This window comes from Cicer arietinum, chromosome 5, assembly GCF_000331145.2.
Source record: "Cicer arietinum cultivar CDC Frontier isolate Library 1 chromosome 5, Cicar.CDCFrontier_v2.0, whole genome shotgun sequence".
Classification (NCBI taxonomy): Eukaryota; Viridiplantae; Streptophyta; class Magnoliopsida; order Fabales; family Fabaceae; genus Cicer; species Cicer arietinum.
The window spans coordinates 6,536,242-6,555,968 of NC_021164.2; the positions used below are offsets into that span (position 1 = coordinate 6,536,242).

Sequence of the window (19,727 nt, forward strand, 5' to 3'; positions counted from 1 at the left end):
TTTTTCTGCATCCCCTCTCTTATTCTTTCTCACATATACTTGCCATTGCTTAGGCCCCACCTCATCTCTATTTACTAAGAGATCCCCCTCATCACTTGTGGGGTCCAGCCCATTCCTATCACATCCCCTTTTTGGGCAACGACTTGAGCTTAGGAGCGTCTAAAATGTAAAAGTGTTGGAGAGAGGTGAGATGTTGAAGCCACTTCCCATCCAAGCATTCTATATGTTCAAGAATAGAGATGCATAAGTAAACGAGAGAAGTGGGTAGCAACAGCCCTTCCATTTTCATCAGCGCCTTCACCATATCACTACCATAAATTTGCAACATTGAAAGACGATTGAGATGTTCCCAAGTTGCCTTAGTATTCCACAAAGCCCCTATAGGAGAGGTAACATATAGTCTGCATAAATTGATAGGTAAACCATCTTTGGCAAAAGATTGCAGATTTGGAAGAATACCAACTTCCATTTGTTGAATTGCATCGAGAGTGTTCATTGTATCTGGCAGTGAACAAATCCTCGAGTGATGTGTAACTGTGCAAGGATTCGCGAGGAAGGAAATCCAAATTCTTACAATTCTTTATTGAAAGAGATTGCAAGGTTTTGGGCATACCATTTCTCGGGAAGGACATCAGAGAGGGAAAACTGTCTATCGTTAAGTGTTGAAGAGAGTTGAGAGGAGGCAACATTAATTGGTTGAATACATGATCTGATGATGATCTCGACTCCACCAGTTTAGGACATCTACTTAATACAAGTTCAGTTAAAGAAGGAAGTTTGTCAGGTACGTCTCCTTTGAGTTTCGGACAACTGACCACTGCCAAATGTGCAAGGCTAGGAAACTCTATAGATGCACCTCCAATCAACTTCCATTCCTTCCACCCTTGCATATCCTCAAAGTGTAGTGTCTCCAAGGAGGGAAATGGTTGAAATGAAGGAGAACTACTACTTCCATAGAACTCAATACCAATTGTCTCTACTGATTTCATCTTAACCATAATGAGTTCTTTCAGATTACCTAATTGTCCAAGGGGTATGTTTCATTTCAATTTCGGACAATCATTTAGTGACAAATGTGTTAGACGAGGAAATATCATAGTTGTACTTCCAATCACCTTCCATTCCTCCCACTCTTGCATATCTTCAAAGCGCAAAGTCTCCAAGGAGGGAAATGGTTGAAATGAAGAAGTACTACTTCCATAGAATTCTACTCCAACATTCTTTACTGATTTTATCCTTTTAATATATAGCTCCTGCAGGCTATGTAATCGACCAAGGGGTGGCAGTAATGAACAATTATCACAACCACTTAAGTCCAAAGACACCATGTTGCCAAATGAAGAATCACCTAACCAATTTGGAAAGTTGGTTCCACCATATCCATAAACTCTAAGAATCTTCAAATTTGTTGATAGCAACAACTGTTCAAGTACAACACCTTGAATGTTTGAATTTGGAGATGAATGCCAATTTAGTTCTAACTCCTCAGTTTGTTTTTTCGTCTTTAAATTTGCTTGGAGAGCATCAGAGTAGTCAGTAACATTTTGTAGGCCTGAAATGGAAAGCTTCCCTCGAAGATGGGGAAATTTTCCTAGGTCTGTAACCCTCAATCCATCATGTTGTTTGCTGGCAACAAAGCTCGATAAAGTTTGGAGATTTTTTAGTCTGCCAATTTGTACAGGCATCTCCTTCAAACTAGTATTTGTGATATCAAGGTGGCGTAGTTTTACCAGTTTTCCCATGTCATTCGGCAATTCAGTGAGGCTTTCACAGTTTGACAATAACAAGGTCTGTAAATTATAAAGCTTGCATGTTTCAGAAGGTAACCTTTCAATCCCAGTGAAAGAGAGATTCAAGTATCGCAGGTATATCAAATTCCCAATAGAGTTTGGTAACCCAGCAATACTTATATAGTGTGACAGAGACAACACACGTAATTGTTTCATTGTTGGCAACAACTCATGTACTACCTTGTCTGATACATGTCGTCTAAATGGTAGTTCTTGTAATGGTAAAGACAGAAAGGTACGTAGACCTTTTAGTTTATGCATCTTATCAAATTTATTATATGAGTCCAAATATATTGCTGTTATATGACAAATGACTTACTCTTTCATGACTTCCATGTGCCTTTCTTTCCTCCCACCTGACCCAATATTCAAATGAAACTGTCAAAATATGTTTTTGTTTAATATCCCTCAAGTATAGGGATTCAGTTGAATAGGAGTACTAGTAGGGATTCAGTTATATAGGAGTACTAGTAGGGATTTAGTTATATATGAGTATTAACAGGGATTCAATTATATAGGAGTACTAATAGGGATTTAGTTATATATGAGTAATCATATGATTTGGTTGTTTAGTAATCTAGTATAAATATATCTGATGTATTACCAATATATTTCAAGTTTCAATAAATATAATTTTATTCTAATTCTTGACATGGTATCAAAGCAGGTTCTGATTTTGTGATTTGTCTTTGTGCTTCACTAACGCTGCCGGCGGCGGCAAATGCCGCCGACAGCACCACTTTTTTCAGTGTTTCAATTTTTTGGCTTCATACAGTCATTTGTCACCATCAACTCCGGCTGCCTTTCTAGCAACCAGCCACGACGCTACAGCTTCCATCAAAAGCACCGCTTTCCCTGTGTTTTTTTTTTTCAATGACTTTTCTTTTGTTCTTGATATGTCCATTCATCAATCACCTATTTGAAGTTAGTGAATGCAGCGTCATCTTCACCGTCATCTTCACCAGTAAACGGGATGCCAACAGATGATTTCATATGCTGCAACAAATCCTGCTTGGCAGCAAGAAGCTCATGGCACTGCTCTTTCAAGGTTTAGGTCACACCAACTGTAGCAAGCAAGCCAATCTCAGAAGCACCTAATATTTCTCCAGATGTTAAGACCACTACATCTTTCTCAATATCAACTCCCACTGGTCGTATATCATTGCCTTGAGTAGTTGTGACCAATATTCTAACGCGTGGAGACTTTTCTTCACCATTGTTGACATTTCAGCATCTTCAACTTGACCAACTGCATCAGCGCCATCAGGTATAGGTTCTTCGATCAGAGCCAGCCCCCACAGCAACTGTATCACTTACTGTAAGAATAGCCACTCTGACGTCAGCACCCCCATAAGAATCTGTAGTTATTTTATCTGATTTAATTGCTGGCAAAGCAAAGGTTGATTATGATGATATATGCTTCTTGCCAAAAGCCACGGGTCTTAGGTTAGAAATTATGATAGTTGCAACAGGAGTCCTAGCAGATACAACACTGCTTGTTGCTGGAAACTCCAATAAGGCATTAGCTGACGTCATACTAAGTAGTTGACTGCTCCTCTGGTGACCGGTGCTCTCGACGACAAAACCAGGGCTGCCTGTTCCATCATTGTCGGTCCACATAACAGTGGCACGATGATATTCTGGTCAAAAGGGATATGTCTTTATGGGCTGTTGAAGTCGAGCTTGCCCTCTCAGATGATGAGGATTTATCCACCCTGCAACCCGACGTATAGCAGGGACCACAGAGAGATGAAAGCAAACTGAAGAGCTGACAAGATTTCCAGTTAGAAGAATGTTAATTCCAGAAGCAAAAGCCTTATCCAAGATCCTTCCTTGGCATTCTTCATCATCCTTAGCGATACCACGGTCCACAACTTTGCAGTGATGCTGTACTGCAGCTACCAGCAGCATGGCATGATTAGAGTCCCTGATCTGACCACGACTTAGATGCACAGTAGATGGCTCTACAAGCTCATCTCCAGTAGAAAGAACAGCAACAGTTGAAGTAGGATACACCTTTACCGTCGCCAACCAACATTGCACACACTGTCACGCGCGTCCATCTTCTCTATGTTTAGATCTTACGTGCCTCCACCAAATTTGTGCGTGAGAATGCATGCACCTGTCTCCGGCCCCCCTCTGCAGGTTTTTCATGATGTGATGTACTGGTCGTGCCTTTATCTCCCTGAAGCATGCCGCTCTCTCCTAGAAACATATTCAAGTTTAAATATTTTGAGTCTCCAATATTATTGTTTTGAAGCTTCGAAATGCAGTCTTTTAGAAGAACGGAACTTGCTTTGTTCAATTGCTTGCCATGAATTTCTCTCAGACTGATGATCAATCAGGCTATCTGGCTAGGCTATATTTATTGCAATTCTCTCCGCCTTCAAATGCATCCCTGAGTTGCCTTTCCATCTTTTTTATTATTTTGTGGAGCAAAACATTGTTTTCTTGTAGCAAGCTAAAGTTAGCTTTAGCTTGAGGGGGAGTGTTGCACCATTGCCGCTTGGACGTTTTGTCAATAGGAGGAGGGAGTGTTTGAGTAACAGAAGTAGAATCACCGGGTCATTAGGTGGGGGAACAGATGGGCCAGAATCGCTAGTACATTGTTCATTCGTCATTTCAGATTCAGCTTGGTTATCGTCTTCAGATTGTGAAGATTGACTATTACTACTTTCACCTTGAGCACATAAGAATTCAGCATCAAATTCTTTGCCGGTTTGTCATGTTCTTTGTTGTCATCATAAGGAGTCTGTTGCTAAGATTGTAGCCTTGCGTTCCGAAGTTTCAATGCTTGAACATTATCAAGAGCAAACTCCACTATCGACCGATGTTCAAGACCAAAAGTTTCAGGCTTAGAAACACCTGAAACCTTGTCAGACTCCTTAGATACTTTACTATTTGTATCGTGAACCTTTCTTGCAATATCTGTTTTCTTGTCAAAATCATCTTCAGAAGGAACATCTTCCACTACGATACCATCGGTATCACTATCATCTCCATGATCAGATTGTTTGTCAACATGCTCGACATCATCCTCAGTACCTGCTGAGATTGTAGCCTTGCGTTCCGAAGTTTCAATGCTTGAACATTATCAAGAGCAAACTCCACTATCGACCGATGTTCAAGACCAAAAGTTTCAGGCTTAGAAACACCTGAAACCTTGTCAGACTCCTTAGATACTTTACTATTTGTATCGTGAACCTTTCTTGCAATATCTGTTTTCTTGTCAAAATCATCTTCAGAAGGAACATCTTCCACTACGATACCATCGGTATCACTATCATCTCCATGATCAGATTGTTTGTCAACATGCTCGACATCATCCTCAGTACCCAGTCAACAACTATGAGACGAGTCCCAAACTATGATCCATTGAGTTTTCGAATGTCACTTTCATTGTGGCCCTTGCTTCCGCATAAAACTACCACACTTTATTGTGGTCCTTTTGGCGCTTTCATTGCGGTTTCTATTTCTTAGCCACCTTCATTGTGGCCCTTTTTGCTGCCTTCATTCCAGCAACTTGAGATTTCTTTTTGGCCTAATTTGCACTCTAATAACTCCTCCCATGACAACCTTGCAGATCTTCTAACTAAAGGGTTAAACATTAGCAACTTTGAAAGAATTATATTCAAGCAGGGAATAGAGAACACCTATTCACCAGCTTGAGGGGGAGTGTCAAAATATGTTTCTGTTTAATATCCCTCAAGTATAGGGATTCAGTTGAATAGGAGTACTAGTAGGGATTCAGTTATATAGGAGTACTAGTAGGGATTTAGTTATATATGAGTATTAACAGGGATTCAGTTATATAGGAGTACTAATAGGGATTTAGTTATATATGAGTAATCATAAGATTTTGTTGTTTAGTAATCTAGTATAAATATATCTGATGTATTACCAATATATTTCAAGTTTCAATAAATATAATTTTATTCTAATTCTTGACAGAAACCATCATAGTCAAATCACTGATGAGGTCGTGCATTTCAAAGATTGTTTCCCTATCACCAGACCTTCGATGTATGAGCGACCTTGACACCAATTCATCAAAATATTCTTCACCTAGTGTTTCCCAACTTTTCTGACTTTTGGGCTGACTTACTAAGCCTTCTGCAATTCACAACTGAACTATCGTATTTCTTTCTAGGGAGACTTCTTTGGAAATATAGAACAATAAGGAAAACATCTTTTTAAAGAAGCAGGAAGGTAATGATAACTCAATTGAAGAGCTGGTTTGACCTTAATATTCGGCAAATCCCAAATGTTACTTTCCAATACCTTATCCAATCATGTGGCGACGATTTAGTGTGAAGAAGACCACCAAGTGCTACTGCAGCCAATGGTAAACCATCACATTTTTTGGCAATTTCTTTGCCAATCACTTCTAGGTTGGTCCATTGCTCGTAGTTACTTGCTCCAAATGCATGTTTGGCAAGCAAAGACCAGCAATAGTCACTTTGTAGAGGTTCCAGTGTGTGGATTGGAAGAAAGGTTTGCATGGCTCGTGCAACTTTATGATCCCTTGTGGTGATGATGATCTTACTTCCCAGATCCCTAACATTAAAGATGTCTTTAGATCACTCCAAACAACATAGTTTTCGTCCCATATGTCATCCAATACTAACAAAAACTTTTTATGACTTAAACTTTGTCATCCAATACCAATGTAGTGACAGATTCAAGAAGGGTTTAGTGACCTTGACAACATCAAAATCTTTTGCGATGTAAGCCCACCCTTTTAAATCAAATTTGGCCTTAACTTCTGGATCATTATAAAGGAGTTTAGCTAGGGATCGTCTTTTCGGATTTTAAGACATTGATTCCCACAAGTAAACCAATTAGTCTGTTAATTAACTAATTATTAACTAATTAACTAATTTCAAATCTACAGACAATGTTAATTAACTAATTATTAACTCAATTAGTAAATAAATAAATCATAAAGATGTAAGATATTAAGAATGAATTGAGATTGTAGGTCTGAATGAAGGATAGGCGAGAAATGCATCGTACTCGTGGCGGAGAGGTTGAGGTTGTTGCTGTAATTGGCGGCGGTGAGCAAATCAGTGAGATAGCTTCTAGGTAACCGCCGTGGATGTTGAAGTGAGAGCTTCGAATCCGTACATTTCCGGCGGCGTCCGAACCAAATGCGGCGAGATGAGGCTTCCTGCCTCCCCTTGCAACGACATGGCGCGGCTGTCTTTTCCGCCGCAGATCCTTGCCGCGACGGTGAACCACACCGTTCAATGTGACGATTACGATTTTTTGGGGGAAATAATGAAATTTGTTGATTCTTTAGGCCCTGTGATGCAAATATGTTTCTAAACTCTTTTTTTTTTTCTTTTTTAAATATAATTTTAGTTTTTATTTTTTATTTTATTTTTATCTTTTCTCTTACTTTTGTTTTTGTTATCTTTTTTTATTTTTATTAATTTTTATAAATAATATTTTTTTTATTTTTTTTACAATCACAACAAAAATGGTAATAAATTATTAAAAAAATTTATAACAATTATCAATATGTATTTACTATAATTTTTTAAAAAAACATCTATTTAACTCAATACTAAATTTGAACGGAAAAATATTTTTTACATGCTTTAAAATAGATATAAACTATTTGAAATAAAAAAAATATTTATCAAAGTTCTGGAAACTTTTGTTTTGTCTTAAATGTAAACACCTAACTTTATAAGTGATCTAAAATTAAAATTTTATAGTTCTTAACCGTTATTATACAATTGTTTGAAAGAGTTACGATAAAAAAAGACTAACATTCATTATTTATAAAAGATAAATGATAAAAGTAAATTAAAAAATAAATAAATAACCAAAACGAATAGGATTAAATATGTTTTTAGTACCTATAAAATTTTAATTTTTTAATTTTAGTCCTTGTATAATAAAAATACAATTTTTAGTCTCTGTACAATTATTGTGTATGCAATTTTAGTCTATACTATTAAGTTAATATATATTTTTTAATGATTTTTTTCTATAATTTACAATATTTTAAAAAAAATCTCAAAATTTGATTTATAGATCAACATTTTCGTCATTTTTATCTTTAGTTTTTCATATTTAAAAAAGTCATATCTAAATCATCATAAGTTTAAAAAATCTAAATTTTTGTGGATTAACATTTTATAATGTTATAAACATATTAACAAAAAAAACTATTAAAAATTGATTAAGTTGAATCACCGTTAAACATGTTTTGTTTTAGCATTTTGTTGGATAATTTTGTAAGACTAAACATGTATTTTTATTTTGAACTAAAATTAAAATGTTAAATTTTATAGAGATAAAAAATATATTTAACTCAAACGAATATTTAGTAAAAGATCAAAGTTATATTTAAGTTTTGTTTTATAATATGTTTCTAATCTAACCTCTTTAGTATAGCTCGAACAAGTTTTCCACTAATTAGACTCTTTTTATTTTCAGTTATACCATGACATGATTAAAAAAATTAATATTCAAAATGCCATTTGATTTAGGATTTGGATCATCTCATTTTTCTCTATTATTTTTCTCTCATATTTAAAGAGAGATAGACATAACAATAATTTTAATCAATTTAATACACAAAAACAAAAATGAATTGTGTATCTATTTTCTTGAAACATGAAAGAAAAAAAAAGAGAAAAAAAGATAAAGAGAGGATCCAAATCCTTTGATTTATCGTCAAAGATTCATCTTATATTTTCTAAATATGCAAATCAAGTTTGCATACTAAAACTAAATTTAGATAAACATATCATAAATTGAGTTTACATAAACATCTAAAAATTGAATTTGCTTAAACATCCCAATCTAAAATTGTGTGAACTAACATGGATTCATCCCTCATATTTTCTAAAAGGGCAAATAGATCACTTGGTTTTGTTTTCAAATTGACAATCAGTGTAGTTAGAGAAAAAAAGTGTAATTAACAAAATTCTTTCGAAAACGAATATTTAAAGAGACTTGCATTAATAAATTTATGAATATAATTGTATAATTTATCTATAAATCAGTTTTACATTTTCAAAATTAACTCCCCATAATATCTTATAAATAAATAATTAAACATTTACAAATGATTTATTTAATAAGTATTTAATTAAACTAGTTATACAAACTCGTCAGAAATTACATCTAAAACTCATAATAAAAATATGTCTCATCTAAATGATTGAAACAGGATTACATTTAAAAGATTAAAACATGATTACATCTAATTAATCAAATTAAAAAAGTCGATTTAACTTTTTAATTATTTATAAAAATAAGTTTTAGAATTATCAGATTGTAATAATTTACGTTCTAAAAGATTAAAAAAAATGTCTCGTCTAATTAACCCTTCAAAATTCGATTACAAATTATCTTTTCTTTTTTTAAAAAAAAATTAAAAATTTATGCTAAATATTAAATAAGTTTAAATAATTTTACGAAATAAAATCAGTAATAAACACACAAAAAATGGTAAAAAAAGATATATGGACTTGTAATATGATCTATTAAATAAATAAACATTTTAATAGTAGAAAAAAAAAATTCAAATGTGAGCTCTTTCAAAATACTTTTTAACTAAACAAGTGATTGAAATAAAACTCATTTTAATGTTAAATAGCACAACCCAAAGTTAAAAAGAAAATCAATTAATACCACTCATAAATGAAATGAACGGTGTTTATTATCATTTAATTACGTCCATAATTATTTATAGTAAATAGAAATTAAATGGAAATTGTAGCAGAATTTTTATTAATTAAATGAAATAAAGTGATGGAAATATCAATTATTAGCAAGGCCATAATGACTAGCTAGCATAGCAAAGCAACATCAAGTCCAAAACAGGCCGGTAGCAGCGATTAAAATAGGCCGGTAGCAGCGATTAAAACAGGCTCACATAAAGCAAGCGTGTTTTACAAAGTAGAACGGCAAAAGTGAAAACATGGCACAAAGTGAAACATCCGATGTTGAGCATCGATAGTAGAAAACAAACTCAATTTTAAGCTTTACTAACACAATAAAAATGATCTCAACCAAAAACAACATCCACACAAACAAAACAAAATTCCATCTTTCAAATAAACTAACTCTAGTTTCAAATTTTAGCTTCCAATCTAATAATGTAAAGTTCGAAAAGCAACAAACATGAAGATAATGAGAAGATACATGTCTTTTCAGATACCGGTGAAGACAGAGACGGTGGTGTGCGGTGGAAGTTGGAACGACGGTGATGCATTATGTTTCTTCTTCTTCTTCTCTTTCTTTTTATGCATTTTTTATATCAATATTAATCCCAGATCTCTCCCGCTCATTTTGAAATTTGATAAGGTGTATTTATAGAGTTTTTTTTATCTGTTTAGTTGCTTTCTTGTTTGCCTTTGTCCTTCTCCATCAATTTCTTGTTTGATGTTTAATTTATTTTGCTCATCATCTGTTTTTTTTACACATCTAATGCATTCATGGTTTTAGCCTATGTTTTTTTTCATCTGTTCTTTTGCTAAGCTTTTATTTGCAGTTGTAATTTGTCATTTGGTTTTTTTTTTTTTTAACTCAAAAGTTTGTCTCTTTGCTATCTATAATGTGTACAATGGTTGATTTATAAAAATTATCTTTTTATTTCTCTTATTAGTTACAACAAGTACAAATGTATCAATGAACATGGTTTGTGCATCAATGACAGTCAGCATCAACATAACAGAGTTTGGCAGTGAGCAAATGCAACAATAGAGAACAAAACACAAGCAAAATTGGAAACTTCATTTGATTTAGTTTGAATTAATTTTTATTGTAATTTAAAATTTTAATTTGATTTGGTATTGTGAATTGATGAGCCTATTTATTGTAATTATTTTATTTCCTTTTTTAATATATATTTTCCTTTTTGATTTATTTTTTCAAAAATGCACAACATTGAGGTACTACATCTGCCCATATTTAATTATATTTTACTTGAAAAATATGAAAATATGAATAATAATGGTATTAGTTTTCATGTTATAAGGTAAAAGAAAAATAAATATAAGGACCTAACTTTTGTCCAATAACAAACGCACGTATTAAAGTGTCTTTGAAATGTTAAAGTGAGAATGATGCAAAAAAAATTGAGATGTAAAAAATGATCGTCTTCGGATTAATTACTGATGTGTAGATTGATAGAAATAAAATTGATCGTCTTCGGATTGGTTACCGATGTGTAGATCGACAAAAATGAAAGTGATTATCTTTGAATTGTTTACCGATGCGAGATAAAAATGATCGTCTTCGCATTGATTACCGATGCGTAGATCGACAAAAATGAAGGCGATCGTCTTCAGATTGGTTACTGATGCGTAGATCTATAGAAATTAAAAATGATTGTCTTCAGATTGATTACCGATGCGTAAATCTATAGAAACAAAAATGATTGTCTTCGGATTGGTCACAAATGCACAGATCTTTAGAAATTAAAAATGATTGTCTTCGGATTGGTTACCGATGCGTAAATCTATAGAAAAAGAAAATGATTGTCTTCAGATTGGTTACCGATGCGTAAATCTATAGAAACAAAAATGATCGTCTTCGGATTGGTTACCAATGCGTAAATCTATAGAAATTAAAAGTGATTGTCTTCAGATTGGTTACCGATGCATAAATCTATAGAAACAAAAATGATCATCTTCAGATTGATTACCAATGCGTAGATCTATAGAAACAAAATGTGATCATCTTCAGATTATTTACCGATACGTAGATCGACATGAACATAATTGGTCCAATCTTGAAGGTAGATAAAGAGGGAGAATAAGTATATGATACTTGAAATTCGAATGATAAGGTATGAATTATTCATGCGTGTGTTATGCATTGAGTATAGGTAAAGTGCCAATGAAGATGCATGAATCATGTGAGTATGAGTAAATTATACATGATTTATATGTGTCATGTAGATCAATCTTTGTTCATTTCTTTGATTCCCCGATTCTTATGCTCTTCTCTGCCCCAAGATTCAATGGATGAATAAAGACAAATATGGTTTCCACATGATGACTCTTCGTATCTATTGAAAGACCGCGTTTTCAAGGTGAAGCAAAAATCCATTGTTTAAAATGACTATCTTCCTTATTATTTTTCACACACTCATATATCTTGATAATCAAACGAGTTCCCGTGTATATATTTTTCAAGTGTCAAAATATTTAAAATACTTTTATATTTTCACATATTTCAAATTCCAATATTTATTATCATAAAACAACGTTTTGAAACACTAGAACAATCAATAATGAAACTGGATTGGTTTATAAGGAGTGTAACGTACAACACCAAATGACAATATTGGAAAATGTACATTCGTTACATTGAAAGCAAAAGAATTGAAGCAAGGGTTACAATATGAGGACGAATATGTTTAACTTTAGATGGAGACATAACAAACGCTAGTCATTCTTGTAATTTAGGACTCATATTAGTCAACTTGCAAGAATAATAATTGCTCCAGTTTGAAGCGCTTGATTTTTTTATCCCTCTCTTCCAAGTTTTCAATCCATCGGGATGCTCTAATTTTTTCCTAGATCGCCTTTTTAGGTTTTCGACCTAGTGAGCCCATTTTTGATCATTTTTTAAGCATAATATTCTTGATTGCATCTGAATTTACTGGAAGTGGAATGTCTTCTCTATCCATTTCTGCAAGTATTAGAGCTCCCCCAAAAAAAGATTTTTTCACAACATATGGTCCTTCGTAATTTGGGGTCCACTTTCCACGAGAATCTTTTTTTATGGGCAATATTTTCTTTAACACCAAGTCCCCTTCTTGAAACTCTTGAGGACGAACTTTTTTCTCGAATGCCTTTTTAAGTCTTTTTTGATATAACTGGTTGTGACATAGAGCTATCATTCTTTTTTCTTCTATGATATTTAATTGGTCAAATCGTGATTGAACCCACTCAACCTCTTCCAGTTTTGTTTCCATCAAGATTCTGATTGAGGGAATTTCAACTTCAATGGGAAGTACCGCTTCCATTCCATAAACCAATGAGAAAGGAGTTGCCCTTGTTGAGGTACGAACAGAGGTTCTATAGTCATGTAATACAAAGGGAAGCATTTCATGCCAATCCTTATATGTCTCCACCATATTTTGTATGATCTTCTTGATATTCTTATTTGTTGCTTCTACAGCCCCATTCATTTTTGGATGATATGGCGAAGAATTGTGGTGCTGAATTTTAAAACTATCACACAACTTTTTCATCATTTTATTATTCAGATTGGTCGCATTGTCAATGATTATCTTATTTGGTAAACCATATCGACAAATCAATTCTCTTTTGATGAATTTGACAACCACACTTCTCGTCACATTGGCATAAGAAGCGTCTTCAATCCATTTTGTAAAATAATCAGTAGCTACCAGGATAAACTGGTGACCATTGGAAGCTTTAGGCTCGATGAGTCCAATGACATTCATCCCCCACATTGAAAACGACCATGGTGATGTTAAAACATTCAAAGTGGTGGGCGGTACATGTACTTTATAAGCATATATTTGACATTTATGACATTTCTTTACGTAACTAAAGCAATCAGATTACATAGTCAACCAATAATAGTCAGCCCTCAAGATTTTTCTTGCCATTGCGTGTCCATTTGCATGAGTTCCAAAAGAACCTTCGTGAACCTCTTGAATAATTTTATCTGCTTCTGCTTGATCCACACATCTGAGGAGAACCATATCATGATTTCTCTTATAAAGCACATCACCATTTAAGAAGAAGTTCATTGGCAACCTCCTCAAAACCCTCTTGTCGTTCTTTGAAATACCTAATTGATATTCTCTATTCTTAACATAGGATTTGATATCATAAAACCATGGTTTGCTATCAAGCTCTTCTTCTATGGATAAGCAATATACTGGCTTATCCTTTTTTTGAATTTTTATGACCGACACATCCTGACCGACACTTATTTTGAACATTGATGACAATGTGGCCAAGGCATCAACCAATTGGTTTTCTTCTCTATGAATATGGTGAAAAGTGATATGCTCGGATTTTTCTACCAATTCTTTGATATGTGTATGATACATAATCAATTTGGAATCTCGAGTTTCCTACTCTCCTTTTGTTTGATGGATGACCAGAGATGAGTCTCCATATACCTTGTAACACCCCAATATTTTCATATATATTATATATGTGTCTTTTAGTAATTTTTGTAATTTATTATTTAATTAATAATTTATTCTACCTGTGAAGAAATTAAATTAAAATTTATAACTCCCTATTTTACTTGAATAATTATAACCTTTATTTTTATTTAATTATTTTGGTGTGACAATTACATTAGAACGGTTTATGGCATAATTATTTCGTACGTGGACAACTGTGTATTTTATTTATTTGATTATTTTCGATAATCATGAAATTGATGTGTTAGATACGTTGACTTTATTTTTATACGTGACCTGTAGTGATATTTTTGTCTTACTTGATTTATTTTAGTTGATGAAAACATTAGTTGAGTTATTTAATTAAATTATAATTTATAGAAGTTATATCATTTATTAGTTTTATTTTAGACCAAATAAGTATTTAACCAAGGAGATAATAGAATTAGTGAAAATCCTTAGTTTTATTTATATATTTTATTTAATTAATTTAGCGTGACAATAGTAAGATAATTGTTCCTTTAATTTTAATTATTTGATGAAGTATATTTATATTAATTAATTAATTGTTGGGGTTTTGTTAGTAATTAATTAAAACTCGTAGGAGTATTTTTTTAGAGTGAACAATGACCAAGTCAATTTTGGTCAAAATTTAATCATCCACACTATATTTTATTGTTAATAGCATTTAACTATAAAACCGTGTGTTTCTACTTTACATCCACTCAAATGTGTAACAAGCAAGAATAAGTGTACATGAATGTCAACTAATTCATAATGGTTGGTCATTGAATGATATTATTCCAATTGAATACATTATTGATGTGTGCAATTAACCTCAATGAGAAAAATTACTCTCTTTCTCTAATCAGCTTCACGTCTCCATTCGCAACATTATATTTTATTTATCTCAAATATTTTCAAGTCACTTAAACATCCACCCACATATTACCTCTCCTTCTTTTAGAAGCTCTAAACTTTTGTTCCTTCATCTTTATGAGATTTTTCGAGGGCTATATAGTGTTACGTGGAAGGAAAGCCTCCAAGGTAAGGGTTTTTCCCCATGCAAGGTTAGGCTAGATATTAAATTAATAGTTTGTAAGATATTGATATATGTCTTGATGTCTTAAAAGAAAAATATTAATTTTTATTTGCCTTAAGTAATTTAACTATAATATTTTGTTTTTATGAGTAATATGGTTGTTTTGATAAACTTAATTATAAATTTCGATTTTTATTATTATAACATGAGTAATATGTTTGATGTGATATATTTGATGTAAAGTTATTATTTTTGTGTTGTTTATGTGTACTTAATTATAAAGCTATGATTTTTATTATGATCTCATGAGTAATATTTTTTTAGGATGTCTTTAATTTAAAGTTTCGATTTTTGTGCTATTTCATTTCAAAGTTTTGATTTTTAAGAAATCTATATGAGTCTTGGGGGAATTGGGGTAAAGTTTTAATTTTAATTATGATAACATGATTAAGTTGATTTTTGTGATGTGTTTAGCGGCAAACCTTGATTTGTATGTCTAAATGACTAATAATCGGAGAAAATTTATAGTAGAAGAAATAAAGTTTATATTTGTATGTGTTATTCGTTATTTGAGTTTTGATGTCTATCAATAACACGCCATTAATCCAATTTTATAGTTTATAAAATGAAAGTTATGACCGTAAGACATTTATTCACGTGTTTGTGTGTTATCTATGTGGTTGTCTAAGTGGTTTCGTTGGTGGTTTGTATTTTAAATATTTTTATCTTTGTGGTTGCCTAAGTGGTTGGTGATTCACATTTTAAATATTGTTATCTTTGTGGTTGCCTAAGTGGCTAGTGATTTGTGTTCTAAATATTATCTTTGTGGTTGCCTAAGTGGCTGGTGATTTGTGTTTTAAATATTGTTATCTTTGTGGTTGCCTAAGTGGCTTGTGATTTATGTGATTATCTAATTGGGTGGTGATATGTATCTTTGAGCATCATTATCATTTCATGACATATCATATGCATCTTTGTGGACGTCTGTGTGGCTGGTTTAATTTTTCCCATTGATATGGGTGACTTCTGTGTGGACGCCTGTGTGGCTGGTTATATCCGGATCATATATGTTTAGGAGCATGCATAACTTGCATACATTTTATTGTTATTTTATTTTGATCTAATTATTTGCTCTGCGGTTGCTACTTGATTTATTTAGATACATTCTATGACTTTTGATACATCATTGAGAACTATTAAAGAATCAATTTTTTTAAATCTTTTAAAGATCTTATATTCATATTTTATGGTTGTTAATTTATTATTTGGTTTAATTTTTGTTGTGGGATGAACTGACCCCTTACACCAACATTTAGGTACTAATGATCTCAAAAAGTTGCATGAATGATGTTTGATTGGTTCACACGCGGGGGATAATGAGACTTTTACTTAAAAAAATGTTTTGTATTGCTAAAAATTGTGGTACATTGTAAAGTTATTTATTCGTCATCATTAACTTTTAATAGAAATGTGGAAGTGAGATTTCATTCGCTAGTAAATAATTGAATGTCATTAATTTCAGTCAACCTTGTTTCTTTTGAATTTCACTTAAAGAGAATTTATTTTATTTTAGACCATAAATGAATATCGATCTAACAATTGGAATATTAATTTGGCAAATGATTAAATAAATAATATTTTAGTAAATTACATTACATTCTTTTACGAAAAAAAAAAATATATCAAGTTATTTTCTTACGAATATCAATTTATTACATGATGAATCATTCATAAGAAGAAAAAAAATTAGTTGTTTCTAAAAGAAAATAAATATTTTTAAGTAATATTTGGATCAAAAATTTGGGGCGTTACATACCTCAAGAACTTTTATCTTTGACTCAATGGCTGCTTTAATGCCCAAGACACATGCATCATATTATGCAATATTGTTTGTGCAATCAAAGCACAATCTAGCAGTAAATGGAGTGAACTTGTTCTCTGGGGAAATCAAAATGGCTCCAATTTCATACCCTAATGCATTAGAAGCACCATCAAACACCAAAGTCTATTTTTCTTTATCAGATGATTCGGTCTCTTTAAATAAATTCATGATACCTTCATTGGGGAATTCACACTGCATTGATTGATAATCTTCTACATGTTGTTGGGCCAAATACTCGGCTAGGACGCTTTCTTTGATAGCTTTTTGTGTAACGTATACCAAATCGTATTCTGATAACAACATCTGCAAACGGACAATCCTTCTAGTAAGAGCAGGTTTCTCAAAAACGTATTTAATTGGGTCCATTTTAGACACCAACCAAGTTGTATGACATAACATGTATTGCCTCAAACGACGAGCAGCCCATGCTAATGTGCAACATGTTCATTCAAGCAGTGAATACCTTGTTTCACAGATGGTGAACTTTTTGCTCAAATAATAAATAGCATGTTCTTTCTTACCAGATTCATCATGTTGCCCTAGCACACAACCCATTGACTCGCCAAGTACTGTTAAGTACATAATAAGTGGTTTTCTAGGAACTGGAGGCACTGATATCGGAGGTTTTGACAAGTATTGCTTAATCTTTTCGAAAGCTTTTTGACAATTCTCATTCCATTCAACCTTTTGGTCTTTGCGCAACAACTTGAAAATTGGCTCGCATGTAGCGGTGAGATGAGATATGAACCTGGCAATGTAATTCAATCTGCCCAAAAAGTCGTGAACTTCTTTTTCTGTGCGCGGAGCGGACATTTCTTGTATTGCTCTTACTTTATCTGGATCCACTTCTATCCCTTTTTGACTAACGATAAACCCAAGTAACTTGCCTGATCTTACACCAAAAGTGCATTTAGCAGAGTTTAAATGGAGTTTGAACTTCCTTAGTCACACAAACAACTTTTGAAGGTTAACGACATGGTCTTCTTCAGTACGAGATTTTGCAATCATATCGTCCACATAAACCACTATTTCTTTATGCATCATGTCATGAAACAAAGTTACCATTGCTCTTTGGTAGGTTGCCCCAGAATTCTTCAATCCAAATGGAATCACTTTGTAATAGAAAGTCCCCCAATGTGTAATGAATGTAGTTTTCTCCATATCTTCGGGAGCCATCTTGATTTGAATATACTCTGAGAAACCATCCATGAAGGAGAAAAGAGAATATTGAGCAGTGCTATCTACTAGGACATCAATGTGAGACAAAGAAAAATCATCTTTTGGACTAGCTTTATTTAAATCCCCATAATCAACACACATTCGAACCTTTCCATCTTTTTTTGGAATTGGGACAATATTAGCCACCCATTGAGGGTATTTTGCCACTACTAAGAAACCAGCATCAAATTGCTTCTTGAATTCTTCTCTAATTTTAAGTAACATATCATGCCTCATCCTCCTCAATTTTTGTCTAATTGGAGCACATTCAGGTTTGTGTGGTAGCTTATGTTCAACTATGTTAATATCTAACCCAGGCATATCCTGATATGACCATGTAAAGACATCCACATAATCAATTAAAAGTTTAACCAACTTTTCTCGTTCACTTTCTTTCATATACATACCAATTTTTACTTCTTTCTTATCATGTTCAGTCCCTAATTGATCACCTCAACAGGTTCTTGATAGGGTTGAACTATCTTAGCTTTTTATTCAATTAATGTTTCTAGTTCTGGGGAAGGCTCACAATCGTCTTCACAATCCTCATCAGCATGATTAATTGGGCGTTCAAAATTACAAGAAGGAGTTATAGCGCTGCTATTTTCAACATATTCATTTTTGACTCTGCATTGTTTAAATTAAGAAGAAAACGGAAAAAAAGAAAATATGAATAAAGATTGCCAAAAAAAAATAGTTGGAGAATTCAAAAAAGCGTTTATTGATAATAAGTACGAAATTGAAATACATACGCCCTAATTAGTTATCCTTATAGCCTTGGGCAGAGCAAAAGGAGTTAAAATACATAATTACTTTGAACATGAATTAAAAAACACGGGAAACTCGATGATCTTCCAATTGTTGAGACTAGTGTTTGAATTACAAGGGTGCACCAATTTGAGGGTATCATCATCAACACGATCCTCTTCTGCAACAACCACTTGATCAACATATATTATTTCGGCGCTTTGAAAAATTTGGTGAATGTCACAAATAGAAATCTTTTGTGAATTTGGTACGCGATTTTCCAAACGAGTCATTATGCTTTCCATTTTTTCCTTCACAACCTTTTCTTTGTCAGCTTTAGTAGGTACATATCCCAAACCGTACCTATCGTTCTTTTTGGGTATTTCTATCAATTTCCCAAATTTAACAAAAGCTCCTCCTTCCAACATGGATTTTGTAGATTTCAATGACGTGGTAGATAGTTTTGGTTCTTTTAAACGAAATCATTCACCCATGAAGACAACATTGGCGATTTCTAATGCTTGGAAGGAAGTCTATATGGCTTCCTCTCTGTCTTCAATGTAGCCCGTAGAAGATAGATGACTCACTATCATATCTTTTTCCTCATATATTATCACCAGCTTATTGTTCACTATCAACTTTAGCTTTTGGTGGAGAGTTGATGTCACTGCTCCAACAGTGTGAATCCATGGTCTCCCTAAAAGGCAATTGTATGACGGCTTAATATCCATCACTTGAAAGGTTATTCCAAAGTTATGGGGTCCGATTTGAATCGGCAAGTCAATCTCACAAACAACTTGTCTTACGGATCCATCAAACGCTTTCACCACCATAGCACTCGGCTTCAAACAAGCCTCGTCAACAAAAAGTTTTGAAAGTGTCGATTTCGACATGACATTTAACGAT

At 33.2% G+C, this 19,727-nt stretch overlaps 1 pseudogene; it reads right to left on the reverse strand.

Moving 5' to 3' along the window:
- Positions 1 to 31: 31 nt before the first annotated feature.
- LOC140920348 (uncharacterized) lies at positions 32 to 19,249 on the reverse strand (annotated as a pseudogene).
- Between the last annotated feature and the right edge of the window lie 478 nt (positions 19,250 to 19,727).